Genomic DNA, 16,826 nt, shown 5'->3' on the forward strand with positions numbered 1-16,826 from the left:
TAACACAAACCCTCACCCTGTCTTAAAATTCGCCCTATCCCTAAACTAAAGCGAAATCTAACTTTAACCCTAAATCTCACCCTACATTAACCCAAGCACCTAACCGTACGTGAACACTAAATCCAACCCTAAAAATAACAAAACCCTAAACCTAAGCCTAAAGTTAACCCAATCAACAAACCCTAATCCTAACCCTCATCCTTAAACTAAACTTCACCCTAAACCTAAGCCTAACCTTAAACATAAACCTGAACCACACCCTGAACTATCCCCTAACTCTAGCCGTAAACCCAAATCTAAACCTAACCCGAACTCTAACCCTAACCCTAACCGTAACACCCTAAAACATCAGCTTCACTGTCAACCTAACACTAACCCTCACACGAACCCCTAACCCTAACCCTATCTATCATCCTAACCCTAACCCTGACCTAAACCTAACCCTTACCCTAACCCTAAACTTAACCCTAACCTTAACTCTCCCCTAACCCTAACAATAACTCTAAACCTGACCCTAACCCTAACCCTAGCACTAACTCTAACTCTAAACCTAAACCTAACCCTAACCTAGCCCTACCCCTTACCGTAAACCTAGCCTTAACCCTAACCTTACCCCACCCTAACCCTAAACCTAAATCTCACCTTAACACTAAACTTAACCCTAACCCTCACAATTAACTGAAACTTCACGCTAACCCTAAGCCTAACTCTAACTCTAACCCTAACCATAACAATTACCCTAAACCCTCACCTTAACTGTAAACCTAACCCTAACCCTCACCCTAACCCTTAACGTATCCCCAACCCTAAACCTAACGCTACCCCCAACCTTATCCCCAACCTTAACGCTGATACGAACAGTAACCCTAATCTAACCCTAACCCTAACATTTACCCTAAACTGAACAATACCCTAACCATAAACCAAACCCTAAGAGCCTAAACCTAACGTTTAACACTATCTATAATCCTACCCCTTATCCTAACTTTACACTAACCCTAAACCTAAACCGAACACGAAACGTAACCCCTAAACCTAACCCGAACCCTAAACCTAACCTTCACACTAACCTGAACACAAACTCAAACTCTAGCCGTAACCATAAAAATAACCCTCACCCTATCCTAAACTTCATCCAAACCTTAACTTGAACCTTAACTGTAAACCTAAACCTAACCCTAAACTTAAACCTAACTCTAACTAACGCTAGTCCATCTGTAACCCTAAACCTAACCCTTACCATAACCCTGAACCTAACCCTAGACCTAATCCTAACCCTAACCCTAACTCTAACCTTGACCCTAAACAGAACACTAACACTAACCCTAAGCCCGGACATAAACCTAAATCTTACCCTACTCCTAACCCTAAGCCTAAACCTAACCCTAACTCGAACCCTAATGGTAACACTTACCTAAACCCTCAACTAACTGTAAAACTAACCGCAACCTTCACCCTAAACCCTAACCGCATCCCCCAACCCTAAACCTAATGGTATCCGGAACCCTAACACTAACCTGAAACCCCTGAGCCCGAACGATCACCCTAACAATAGCCCAAACCCTAACCCCTAACACCAAAGTCTATCTGAAACCTTAACCCTAACTCTCACCCTAACTCTACCACTAACACGAAACCTAATCAGAAACCTAACCTTAATCCTAAACCAAACCAGCCATGACCGGGACCACAATGCCTAACCGGAACCCTCACATAAACCCTAACCCTAAACTACACCTCTAACCCCTAACACCTTACCATAACCATAATCCTAAGCCTACCCAAACCTAACGCTAAACCTAACACTCACCCCAACCACGCCTAAAACAAACCATAACCGTAAGCCTAACCGTAAACTAAACTTAACCCTAACCTAAAATCTAACCCTAACCCTAGAAGTAAACAGAACCCGTAAACCTAACCCTAACCCTAAACATAACCTTAACACTAACCTGAAAACGAACCCAAAACTTAGCCATAACACAAACCCTCACCCTGTCTTAAAATTCGCCCTATCCCTAAACTAAAGCGAAATCTAACTTTAACCCTAAATCTCACCCTACATTAACCCAAGCACCTAACCGTACGTGAACACTAAATCCAACCCTAAAAATAACAAAACCCTAAACCTAAGCCTAAAGTTAACCCAATCAACAAACCCTAACCCTAACCCTCATCCTTAAACTAAACTTCACCCTAAACCTAAGCCTAACCTTAAACATAAACCTGAACCACACCCTGAACTATCCCCTAACTCTAGCCGTAAACCCAAATCTAAACCTAACCCGAACTCTAACCCTAACCCTAACCGTAACACCCTAAAACATCAGCTTCACTGTCAACCTAACACTAACCCTCACACGAACCCCTAACCCTAACCCTATCTATCATCCTAACCCTAACCCTGACCTAAACCTAACCCTTACCCTAACCCTAAACTTAACCCTAACCTTAACTCTCCCCTAACCCTAACAATAACTCTAAACCTGACCCTAACCCTAACCCTAGCACTAACTCTAACTCTAAACCTAAACCTAACCCTAACCTAGCCCTACCCCTTACCGTAAACCTAGCCTTAACCCTAACCTTACCCCACCCTAACCCTAAACCTAAATCTCACCTTAACACTAAACTTAACCCTAACCCTCACAATTAACTGAAACTTCACCCTAACCCTAAGCCTAACTCTAACTCTAACCCTAACCATAACAATTACCCTAAACCCTCACCTTAACTGTAAACCTAACCCTAACCCTCACCCTAACCCTTAACGTATCCCCAACCCTAAACCTAATGCTACCCCCAACCTTATCCCCAACCTTAACGCTGATACGAACAGTAACCCTAATCTAACCCTAACCCTAACATTTACCCTAAACTGAACAATACCCTAACCATAAACCAAACCCTAAGAGCCTAAACCTAACGTTTAACACTATCTATAATCCTACCCCTTATCCTAACTTTACACTAACCCTAAACCTAAACCGAACACGAAACGTAACCCCTAAACCTAACCCGAACCCTAAACCTAACCTTCACACTAACCTGAACACAAACTCAAACTCTAGCCGTAACCATAAAAATAACCCTCACCCTATCCTAAACTTCATCCAAACCTTAACTTGAACCTTAACTGTAAACCTAAACCTAACCCTAAACTTAAACCTAACTCTAACTAACGCTAGTCCATCTGTAACCCTAAACCTAACCCTTACCATAACCCTGAACCTAACCCTAGACCTAATCCTAACCCTAACCCTAACTCTAACCTTGACCCTAAACAGAACACTAACACTAACCCTAAGCCCGGACATAAACCTAAATCTTACCCTACTCCTAACCCTAAGCCTAAACCTAACCCTAACTCGAACCCTAATGGTAACACTTACCTAAACCCTCAACTAACTGTAAAACTAACCGCAACCTTCACCCTAAACCCTAACCGCATCCCCCAACCCTAAACCTAATGGTATCCGGAACCCTAACACTAACCTGAAACCCCTGAGCCCGAACGATCACCCTAACAATAGCCCAAACCCTAACCCCTAACACCAAAGTCTATCTGAAACCTTAACCCTAACTCTCACCCTAACTCTACCACTAACACGAAACCTAATCAGAAACCTAACCTTAATCCTAAACCAAACCAGCCATGACCGGGACCACAATGCCTAACCGGAACCCTCACATAAACCCTAACCCTAAACTACACCTCTAACCCCTAACACCTTACCATAACCATAATCCTAAGCCTACCCAAACCTAACGCTAAACCTAACACTCACCCCAACCACGCCTAAAACAAACCATAACCGTAAGCCTAACCGTAAACTAAACTTAACCCTAACCTAAAATCTAACCCTAACCCTAGAAGTAAACAGAACCCGTAAACCTAACCCTAACCCTAAACATAACCTTAACACTAACCTGAAAACGAACCCAAAACTTAGCCATAACACAAACCCTCACCCTGTCTTAAAATTCGCCCTATCCCTAAACTAAAGCGAAATCTAACTTTAACCCTAAATCTCACCCTACATTAACCCAAGCACCTAACCGTACGTGAACACTAAATCCAACCCTAAAAATAACAAAACCCTAAACCTAAGCCTAAAGTTAACCCAATCAACAAACCCTAACCCTAACCCTCATCCTTAAACTAAACTTCACCCTAAACCTAAGCCTAACCTTAAACATAAACCTGAACCACACCCTGAACTATCCCCTAACTCTAGCCGTAAACCCAAATCTAAACCTAACCCGAACTCTAACCCTAACCCTAACCGTAACACCCTAAAACATCAGCTTCACTGTCAACCTAACACTAACCCTCACACGAAACCCTAACCCTAACCCTATCTATCATCCTAACCCTAACCCTGACCTAAACCTAACCCTTACCCTAACCCTAAACTTAACCCTAACCTTAACTCTCCCCTAACCCTAACAATAACTCTAAACCTGACCCTAACCCTAACCCTAGCACTAACTCTAACTCTAAACCTAAACCTAACCCTAACCTAGCCCTACCCCTTACCGTAAACCTAGCCTTAACCCTAACCTTACCCCACCCTAACCCTAAACCTAAATCTCACCTTAACACTAAACTTAACCCTAACCCTCACAATTAACTGAAACTTCACGCTAACCCTAAGCCTAACTCTAACTCTAACCCTAACCATAACAATTACCCTAAACCCTCACCTTAACTGTAAACCTAACCCTAACCCTCACCCTAACCCTTAACGTATCCCCAACCCTAAACCTAACGCTACCCCCAACCTTATCCCCAACCTTAACGCTGATACGAACAGTAACCCTAATCTAACCCTAACCCTAACATTTACCCTAAACTGAACAATACCCTAACCATAAACCAAACCCTAAGAGCCTAAACCTAACGTTTAACACTATCTATAATCCTACCCCTTATCCTAACTTTACACTAACCCTAAACCTAAACCGAACACGAAACGTAACCCCTAAACCTAACCCGAACCCTAAACCTAACCTTCACACTAACCTGAACACAAACTCAAACTCTAGCCGTAACCATAAAAATAACCCTCACCCTATCCTAAACTTCATCCAAACCTTAACTTGAACCTTAACTGTAAACCTAAACCTAACCCTAAACTTAAACCTAACTCTAACTAACGCTAGTCCATCTGTAACCCTAAACCTAACCCTTACCATAACCCTGAACCTAACCCTAGACCTAATCCTAACCCTAACCCTAACTCTAACCTTGACCCTAAACAGAACACTAACACTAACCCTAAGCCCGGACATAAACCTAAATCTTACCCTACTCCTAACCCTAAGCCTAAACCTAACCCTAACTCGAACCCTAATGGTAACACTTACCTAAACCCTCAACTAACTGTAAAACTAACCGCAACCTTCACCCTAAACCCTAACCGCATCCCCCAACCCTAAACCTAATGGTATCCGGAACCCTAACACTAACCTGAAACCCCTGAGCCCGAACGATCACCCTAACAATAGCCCAAACCCTAACCCCTAACACCAAAGTCTATCTGAAACCTTAACCCTAACTCTCACCCTAACTCTACCACTAACACGAAACCTAATCAGAAACCTAACCTTAATCCTAAACCAAACCAGCCATGACCGGGACCACAATGCCTAACCGGAACCCTCACATAAACCCTAACCCTAAACTACACCTCTAACCCCTAACACCTTACCATAACCATAATCCTAAGCCTACCCAAACCTAACGCTAAACCTAACACTCACCCCAACCACGCCTAAAACAAACCATAACCGTAAGCCTAACCGTAAACTAAACTTAACCCTAACCTAAAATCTAACCCTAACCCTAGAAGTAAACAGAACCCGTAAACCTAACCCTAACCCTAAACATAACCTTAACACTAACCTGAAAACGAACCCAAAACTTAGCCATAACACAAACCCTCACCCTGTCTTAAAATTCGCCCTATCCCTAAACTAAAGCGAAATCTAACTTTAACCCTAAATCTCACCCTACATTAACCCAAGCACCTAACCGTACGTGAACACTAAATCCAACCCTAAAAATAACAAAACCCTAAACCTAAGCCTAAAGTTAACCCAATCAACAAACCCTAATCCTAACCCTCATCCTTAAACTAAACTTCACCCTAAACCTAAGCCTAACCTTAAACATAAACCTGAACCACACCCTGAACTATCCCCTAACTCTAGCCGTAAACCCAAATCTAAACCTAACCCGAACTCTAACCCTAACCCTAACCGTAACACCCTAAAACATCAGCTTCACTGTCAACCTAACACTAACCCTCACACGAACCCCTAACCCTAACCCTATCTATCATCCTAACCCTAACCCTGACCTAAACCTAACCCTTACCCTAACCCTAAACTTAACCCTAACCTTAACTCTCCCCTAACCCTAACAATAACTCTAAACCTGACCCTAACCCTAACCCTAGCACTAACTCTAACTCTAAACCTAAACCTAACCCTAACCTAGCCCTACCCCTTACCGTAAACCTAGCCTTAACCCTAACCTTACCCCACCCTAACCCTAAACCTAAATCTCACCTTAACACTAAACTTAACCCTAACCCTCACAATTAACTGAAACTTCACGCTAACCCTAAGCCTAACTCTAACTCTAACCCTAACCATAACAATTACCCTAAACCCTCACCTTAACTGTAAACCTAACCCTAACCCTCACCCTAACCCTTAACGTATCCCCAACCCTAAACCTAACGCTACCCCCAACCTTATCCCCAACCTTAACGCTGATACGAACAGTAACCCTAATCTAACCCTAACCCTAACATTTACCCTAAACTGAACAATACCCTAACCATAAACCAAACCCTAAGAGCCTAAACCTAACGTTTAACACTATCTATAATCCTACCCCTTATCCTAACTTTACACTAACCCTAAACCTAAACCGAACACGAAACGTAACCCCTAAACCTAACCCGAACCCTAAACCTAACCTTCACACTAACCTGAACACAAACTCAAACTCTAGCCGTAACCATAAAAATAACCCTCACCCTATCCTAAACTTCATCCAAACCTTAACTTGAACCTTAACTGTAAACCTAAACCTAACCCTAAACTTAAACCTAACTCTAACTAACGCTAGTCCATCTGTAACCCTAAACCTAACCCTTACCATAACCCTGAACCTAACCCTAGACCTAATCCTAACCCTAACCCTAACTCTAACCTTGACCCTAAACAGAACACTAACACTAACCCTAAGCCCGGACATAAACCTAAATCTTACCCTACTCCTAACCCTAAGCCTAAACCTAACCCTAACTCGAACCCTAATGGTAACACTTACCTAAACCCTCAACTAACTGTAAAACTAACCGCAACCTTCACCCTAAACCCTAACCGCATCCCCCAACCCTAAACCTAATGGTATCCGGAACCCTAACACTAACCTGAAACCCCTGAGCCCGAACGATCACCCTAACAATAGCCCAAACCCTAACCCCTAACACCAAAGTCTATCTGAAACCTTAACCCTAACTCTCACCCTAACTCTACCACTAACACGAAACCTAATCAGAAACCTAACCTTAATCCTAAACCAAACCAGCCATGACCGGGACCACAATGCCTAACCGGAACCCTCACATAAACCCTAACCCTAAACTACACCTCTAACCCCTAACACCTTACCATAACCATAATCCTAAGCCTACCCAAACCTAACGCTAAACCTAACACTCACCCCAACCACGCCTAAAACAAACCATAACCGTAAGCCTAACCGTAAACTAAACTTAACCCTAACCTAAAATCTAACCCTAACCCTAGAAGTAAACAGAACCCGTAAACCTAACCCTAACCCTAAACATAACCTTAACACTAACCTGAAAACGAACCCAAAACTTAGCCATAACACAAACCCTCACCCTGTCTTAAAATTCGCCCTATCCCTAAACTAAAGCGAAATCTAACTTTAACCCTAAATCTCACCCTACATTAACCCAAGCACCTAACCGTACGTGAACACTAAATCCAACCCTAAAAATAACAAAACCCTAAACCTAAGCCTAAAGTTAACCCAATCAACAAACCCTAACCCTAACCCTCATCCTTAAACTAAACTTCACCCTAAACCTAAGCCTAACCTTAAACATAAACCTGAACCACACCCTGAACTATCCCCTAACTCTAGCCGTAAACCCAAATCTAAACCTAACCCGAACTCTAACCCTAACCCTAACCGTAACACCCTAAAACATCAGCTTCACTGTCAACCTAACACTAACCCTCACACGAACCCCTAACCCTAACCCTATCTATCATCCTAACCCTAACCCTGACCTAAACCTAACCCTTACCCTAACCCTAAACTTAACCCTAACCTTAACTCTCCCCTAACCCTAACAATAACTCTAAACCTGACCCTAACCCTAACCCTAGCACTAACTCTAACTCTAAACCTAAACCTAACCCTAACCTAGCCCTACCCCTTACCGTAAACCTAGCCTTAACCCTAACCTTACCCCACCCTAACCCTAAACCTAAATCTCACCTTAACACTAAACTTAACCCTAACCCTCACAATTAACTGAAACTTCACGCTAACCCTAAGCCTAACTCTAACTCTAACCCTAACCATAACAATTACCCTAAACCCTCACCTTAACTGTAAACCTAACCCTAACCCTCACCCTAACCCTTAACGTATCCCCAACCCTAAACCTAACGCTACCCCCAACCTTATCCCCAACCTTAACGCTGATACGAACAGTAACCCTAATCTAACCCTAACCCTAACATTTACCCTAAACTGAACAATACCCTAACCATAAACCAAACCCTAAGAGCCTAAACCTAACGTTTAACACTATCTATAATCCTACCCCTTATCCTAACTTTACACTAACCCTAAACCTAAACCGAACACGAAACGTAACCCCTAAACCTAACCCGAACCCTAAACCTAACCTTCACACTAACCTGAACACAAACTCAAACTCTAGCCGTAACCATAAAAATAACCCTCACCCTATCCTAAACTTCATCCAAACCTTAACTTGAACCTTAACTGTAAACCTAAACCTAACCCTAAACTTAAACCTAACTCTAACTAACGCTAGTCCATCTGTAACCCTAAACCTAACCCTTACCATAACCCTGAACCTAACCCTAGACCTAATCCTAACCCTAACCCTAACTCTAACCTTGACCCTAAACAGAACACTAACACTAACCCTAAGCCCGGACATAAACCTAAATCTTACCCTACTCCTAACCCTAAGCCTAAACCTAACCCTAACTCGAACCCTAATGGTAACACTTACCTAAACCCTCAACTAACTGTAAAACTAACCGCAACCTTCACCCTAAACCCTAACCGCATCCCCCAACCCTAAACCTAATGGTATCCGGAACCCTAACACTAACCTGAAACCCCTGAGCCCGAACGATCACCCTAACAATAGCCCAAACCCTAACCCCTAACACCAAAGTCTATCTGAAACCTTAACCCTAACTCTCACCCTAACTCTACCACTAACACGAAACCTAATCAGAAACCTAACCTTAATCCTAAACCAAACCAGCCATGACCGGGACCACAATGCCTAACCGGAACCCTCACATAAACCCTAACCCTAAACTACACCTCTAACCCCTAACACCTTACCATAACCATAATCCTAAGCCTACCCAAACCTAACGCTAAACCTAACACTCACCCCAACCACGCCTAAAACAAACCATAACCGTAAGCCTAACCGTAAACTAAACTTAACCCTAACCTAAAATCTAACCCTAACCCTAGAAGTAAACAGAACCCGTAAACCTAACCCTAACCCTAAACATAACCTTAACACTAACCTGAAAACGAACCCAAAACTTAGCCATAACACAAACCCTCACCCTGTCTTAAAATTCGCCCTATCCCTAAACTAAAGCGAAATCTAACTTTAACCCTAAATCTCACCCTACATTAACCCAAGCACCTAACCGTACGTGAACACTAAATCCAACCCTAAAAATAACAAAACCCTAAACCTAAGCCTAAAGTTAACCCAATCAACAAACCCTAACCCTAACCCTCATCCTTAAACTAAACTTCACCCTAAACCTAAGCCTAACCTTAAACATAAACCTGAACCACACCCTGAACTATCCCCTAACTCTAGCCGTAAACCCAAATCTAAACCTAACCCGAACTCTAACCCTAACCCTAACCGTAACACCCTAAAACATCAGCTTCACTGTCAACCTAACACTAACCCTCACACGAACCCCTAACCCTAACCCTATCTATCATCCTAACCCTAACCCTGACCTAAACCTAACCCTTACCCTAACCCTAAACTTAACCCTAACCTTAACTCTCCCCTAACCCTAACAATAACTCTAAACCTGACCCTAACCCTAACCCTAGCACTAACTCTAACTCTAAACCTAAACCTAACCCTAACCTAGCCCTACCCCTTACCGTAAACCTAGCCTTAACCCTAACCTTACCCCACCCTAACCCTAAACCTAAATCTCACCTTAACACTAAACTTAACCCTAACCCTCACAATTAACTGAAACTTCACGCTAACCCTAAGCCTAACTCTAACTCTAACCCTAACCATAACAATTACCCTAAACCCTCACCTTAACTGTAAACCTAACCCTAACCCTCACCCTAACCCTTAACGTATCCCCAACCCTAAACCTAACGCTACCCCCAACCTTATCCCCAACCTTAACGCTGATACGAACAGTAACCCTAATCTAACCCTAACCCTAACATTTACCCTAAACTGAACAATACCCTAACCATAAACCAAACCCTAAGAGCCTAAACCTAACGTTTAACACTATCTATAATCCTACCCCTTATCCTAACTTTACACTAACCCTAAACCTAAACCGAACACGAAACGTAACCCCTAAACCTAACCCGAACCCTAAACCTAACCTTCACACTAACCTGAACACAAACTCAAACTCTAGCCGTAACCATAAAAATAACCCTCACCCTATCCTAAACTTCATCCAAACCTTAACTTGAACCTTAACTGTAAACCTAAACCTAACCCTAAACTTAAACCTAACTCTAACTAACGCTAGTCCATCTGTAACCCTAAACCTAACCCTTACCATAACCCTGAACCTAACCCTAGACCTAATCCTAACCCTAACCCTAACTCTAACCTTGACCCTAAACAGAACACTAACACTAACCCTAAGCCCGGACATAAACCTAAATCTTACCCTACTCCTAACCCTAAGCCTAAACCTAACCCTAACTCGAACCCTAATGGTAACACTTACCTAAACCCTCAACTAACTGTAAAACTAACCGCAACCTTCACCCTAAACCCTAACCGCATCCCCCAACCCTAAACCTAATGGTATCCGGAACCCTAACACTAACCTGAAACCCCTGAGCCCGAACGATCACCCTAACAATAGCCCAAACCCTAACCCCTAACACCAAAGTCTATATGAAACCTTAACCCTAACTCTCACCCTAACTCTACCACTAACACGAAACCTAATCAGAAACCTAACCTTAATCCTAAACCAAACCAGCCATGACCGGGACCACAATGCCTAACCGGAACCCTCACATAAACCCTAACCCTAAACTACACCTCTAACCCCTAACACCTTACCATAACCATAATCCTAAGCCTACCCAAACCTAACGCTAAACCTAACACTCACCCCAACCACGCCTAAAACAAACCATAACCGTAAGCCTAACCGTAAACTAAACTTAACCCTAACCTAAAATCTAACCCTAACCCTAGAAGTAAACAGAACCCGTAAACCTAACCCTAACCCTAAACATAACCTTAACACTAACCTGAAAACGAACCCAAAACTTAGCCATAACACAAACCCTCACCCTGTCTTAAAATTCGCCCTATCCCTAAACTAAAGCGAAATCTAACTTTAACCCTAAATCTCACCCTACATTAACCCAAGCACCTAACCGTACGTGAACACTAAATCCAACCCTAAAAATAACAAAACCCTAAACCTAAGCCTAAAGTTAACCCAATCAACAAACCCTAACCCTAACCCTCATCCTTAAACTAAACTTCACCCTAAACCTAAGCCTAACCTTAAACATAAACCTGAACCACACCCTGAACTATCCCCTAACTCTAGCCGTAAACCCAAATCTAAACCTAACCCGAACTCTAACCCTAACCCTAACCGTAACACCCTAAAACATCAGCTTCACTGTCAACCTAACACTAACCCTCACACGAACCCCTAACCCTAACCCTATCTATCATCCTAACCCTAACCCTGACCTAAACCTAACCCTTACCCTAACCCTAAACTTAACCCTAACCTTAACTCTCCCCTAACCCTAACAATAACTCTAAACCTGACCCTAACCCTAACCCTAGCACTAACTCTAACTCTAAACCTAAACCTAACCCTAACCTAGCCCTACCCCTTACCGTAAACCTAGCCTTAACCCTAACCTTACCCCACCCTAACCCTAAACCTAAATCTCACCTTAACACTAAACTTAACCCTAACCCTCACAATTAACTGAAACTTCACCCTAACCCTAAGCCTAACTCTAACTCTAACCCTAACCATAACAATTACCCTAAACCCTCACCTTAACTGTAAACCTAACCCTAACCCTCACCCTAACCCTTAACGTATCCCCAACCCTAAACCTAACGCTACCCCCAACCTTATCCCCAACCTTAACGCTGATACGAACAGTAACCCTAATCTAACCCTAACCCTAACATTTACCCTAAACTGAACAATACCCTAACCATAAACCAAACCCTAAGAGCCTAAACCTAACGTTTAACACTATCTATAATCCTACCCCTTATCCTAACTTTACACTAACCCTAAACCTAAACCGAACACGAAACGTAACCCCTAAACCTAACCCGAACCCTAAACCTAACCTTCACACTAACCTGAACACAAACTCAAACTCTAGCCGTAACCATAAAAATAACCCTCACCCTATCCTAAACTTCATCCAAACCTTAACTTGAACCTTAACTGTAAACCTAAACCTAACCCTAAACTTAAACCTAACTCTAACTAACGCTAGTCCATCTGTAACCCTAAACCTAACCCTTACCATAACCCTGAACCTAACCCTAGACCTAATCCTAACCCTAACCCTAACTCTAACCTTGACCCTAAACAGAACACTAACACTAACCCTAAGCCCGGACATAAACCTAAATCTTACCCTACTCCTAACCCTAAGCCTAAACCTAACCCTAACTCGAACCCTAATGGTAACACTTACCTAAACCCTCAACTAACTGTAAAACTAACCGCAACCTTCACCCTAAACCCTAACCGCATCCCCCAACCCTAAACCTAATGGTATCCGGAACCCTAACACTAACCTGAAACCCCTGAGCCCGAACGATCACCCTAACAATAGCCCAAACCCTAACCCCTAACACCAAAGTCTATATGAAACCTTAACCCTAACTCTCACCCTAACTCTACCACTAACACGAAACCTAATCAGAAACCTAACCTTAATCCTAAACCAAACCAGCCATGACCGGGACCACAATGCCTAACCGGAACCCTCACATAAACCCTAACCCTAAACTACACCTCTAACCCCTAACACCTTACCATAACCATAATCCTAAGCCTACCCAAACCTAACGCTAAACCTAACACTCACCCCAACCACGCCTAAAACAAACCATAACCGTAAGCCTAACCGTAAACTAAACTTAACCCTAACCTAAAATCTAACCCTAACCCTAGAAGTAAACAGAACCCGTAAACCTAACCCTAACCCTAAACATAACCTTAACACTAACCTGAAAACGAACCCAAAACTTAGCCATAACACAAACCCTCACCCTGTCTTAAAATTCGCCCTATCCCTAAACTAAAGCGAAATCTAACTTTAACCCTAAATCTCACCCTACATTAACCCAAGCACCTAACCGTACGTGAACACTAAATCCAACCCTAAAAATAACAAAACCCTAAACCTAAGCCTAAAGTTAACCCAATCAACAAACCCTAACCCTAACCCTCATCCTTAAACTAAACTTCACCCTAAACCTAAGCCTAACCTTAAACATAAACCTGAACCACACCCTGAACTATCCCCTAACTCTAGCCGTAAACCCAAATCTAAACCTAACCCGAACTCTAACCCTAACCCTAACCGTAACACCCTAAAACATCAGCTTCACTGTCAACCTAACACTAACCCTCACACGAACCCCTAACCCTAACCCTATCTATCATCCTAACCCTAACCCTGACCTAAACCTAACCCTTACCCTAACCCTAAACTTAACCCTAACCTTAACTCTCCCCTAACCCTAACAATAACTCTAAACCTGACCCTAACCCTAACCCTAGCACTAACTCTAACTCTAAACCTAAACCTAACCCTAACCTAGCCCTACCCCTTACCGTAAACCTAGCCTTAACCCTAACCTTACCCCACCCTAACCCTAAACCTAAATCTCACCTTAACACTAAACTTAACCCTAACCCTCACAATTAACTGAAACTTCACCCTAACCCTAAGCCTAACTCTAACTCTAACCCTAACCATAACAATTACCCTAAACCCTCACCTTAACTGTAAACCTAACCCTAACCCTCACCCTAACCCTTAACGTATCCCCAACCCTAAACCTAACGCTACCCCCAACCTTATCCCCAACCTTAACGCTGATACGAACAGTAACCCTAATCTAACCCTAACCCTAACATTTACCCTAAACTGAACAATACCCTAACCATAAACCAAACCCTAAGAGCCTAAACCTAACGTTTAACACTATCTATAATCCTACCCGTTATCCTAACTTTACACTAACCCTAAACCTAAACCGAACACGAAACGTAACCCCTAAACCTAACCCGAACCCTAAACCTAACCTTCACACTAACCTGAACACAAACTCAAACTCTAGCCGTAACCATAAAAATAACCCTCACCCTATCCTAAACTTCATCCAAACCTTAACTTGAACCTTAACTGTAAACCTAAACCTAACCCTAAACTTAAACCTAACTCTAACGCTAGTCCATCTGTAACCCTAAACCTAACCCTTACCATAACCCTGAACCTAACCCTAGACCTAATCCTAACCCTAACCCTAACTCTAACCTTGACCCTAAACAGAACACTAACACTAACCCTAAGCCCGGACATAAACCTAAATCTTACCCTACTCCTAACCCTAAGCCTAAACCTAACCCTAACTCGAACCCTAATGGTAACACTTACCTAAACCCTCAACTAACTGTAAAACTAACCGCAACCTTCACCCTAAACCCTAACCGCATCCCCCAACCCTAAACCTAATGGTATCCGGAACCCTAACACTAACCTGAAACCCCTGAGCCCGAACGATCACCCTAACAATAGCCCAAACCCTAACCCCTAACACCAAAGTCTATCTGAAACCTTAACCCTAACTCTCACCCTAACTCTACCACTAACACGAAACCTAATCAGAAACCTAACCTTAATCCTAAACCAAACCAGCCATGACCGGGACCACAATGCCTAACCGGAACCCTCACATAAACCCTAACCCTAAACTACACCTCTAACCCCTAACACCTTACCATAACCATAATCCTAAGCCTACCCAAACCTAACGCTAAACCTAACACTCACCCCAACCACGCCTAAAACAAACCATAACCGTAAGCCTAACCGTAAACTAAACTTAACCCTAACCTAAAATCTAACCCTAACCCTAGAAGTAAACAGAACCCGTAAACCTAACCCTAACCCTAAACATAACCTTAACACTAACCTGAAAACGAACCCAAAACTTAGCCATAACACAAACCCTCACCCTGTCTTAAAATTCGCCCTATCCCTAAACTAAAGCGAAATCTAACTTTAACCCTAAATCTCACCCTACATTAACCCAAGCACCTAACCGTACGTGAACACTAAATCCAACCCTAAAAATAACAAAACCCTAAACCTAAGCCTAAAGTTAACCCAATCAACAAACCCTAACCCTAACCCTCATCCTTAAACTAAACTTCACCCTAAACCTAAGCCTAACCTTAAACATAAACCTGAACCACACCCTGAACTATCCCCTAACTCTAGCCGTAAACCCAAATCTAAACCTAACCCGAACTCTAACCCTAACCCTAACCGTAACACCCTAAAACATCAGCTTCACTGTCAACCTAACACTAACCCTCACACGAAACCCTAACCCTAACCCTATCTATCATCCTAACCCTAACCCTGACCTAAACCTAACCCTTACCCTAACCCTAAACTTAACCCTAACCTTAACTCTCCCCTAACCCTAACAATAACTCTAAACCTGACCCTAACCCTAACCCTAGCACTAACTCTAACTCTAAACCTAAACCTAACCCTAACCTAGCCCTACCCCTTACCGTAAACCTAGCCTTAACCCTAACCTTACCCCACCCTAACCCTAAACCTAAATCTCACCTTAACACTAAACTTAACCCTAACCCTCACAATTAACTGAAACTTCACGCTAACCCTAAGCCTAACTCTAACTCTAACCCTAACCATAACAATTACCCTAAACCCTCACCTTAACTGTAAACCTAACCCTAACCCTCACCCTAACCCTTAACGTATCCCCAACCCTAAACCTAACGCTACCCCCAACCTTATCCCCAACCTTAACGCTGATACGAACAGTAACCCTAATCTAACCCTAACCCTAACATTTACCCTAAACTGAACAATACCCTAACCATAAACCAAACCCTAAGAGCCTAAACCTAACGTTTAACACTATCTATAATCCTACCCCTTATCCTAACTTTACACTAACCCTAAACCT

This window comes from Elephas maximus, chromosome 22 (genome assembly GCF_024166365.1).
Source record: "Elephas maximus indicus isolate mEleMax1 chromosome 22, mEleMax1 primary haplotype, whole genome shotgun sequence".
Taxonomy (NCBI): Eukaryota; Metazoa; Chordata; class Mammalia; order Proboscidea; family Elephantidae; genus Elephas; species Elephas maximus.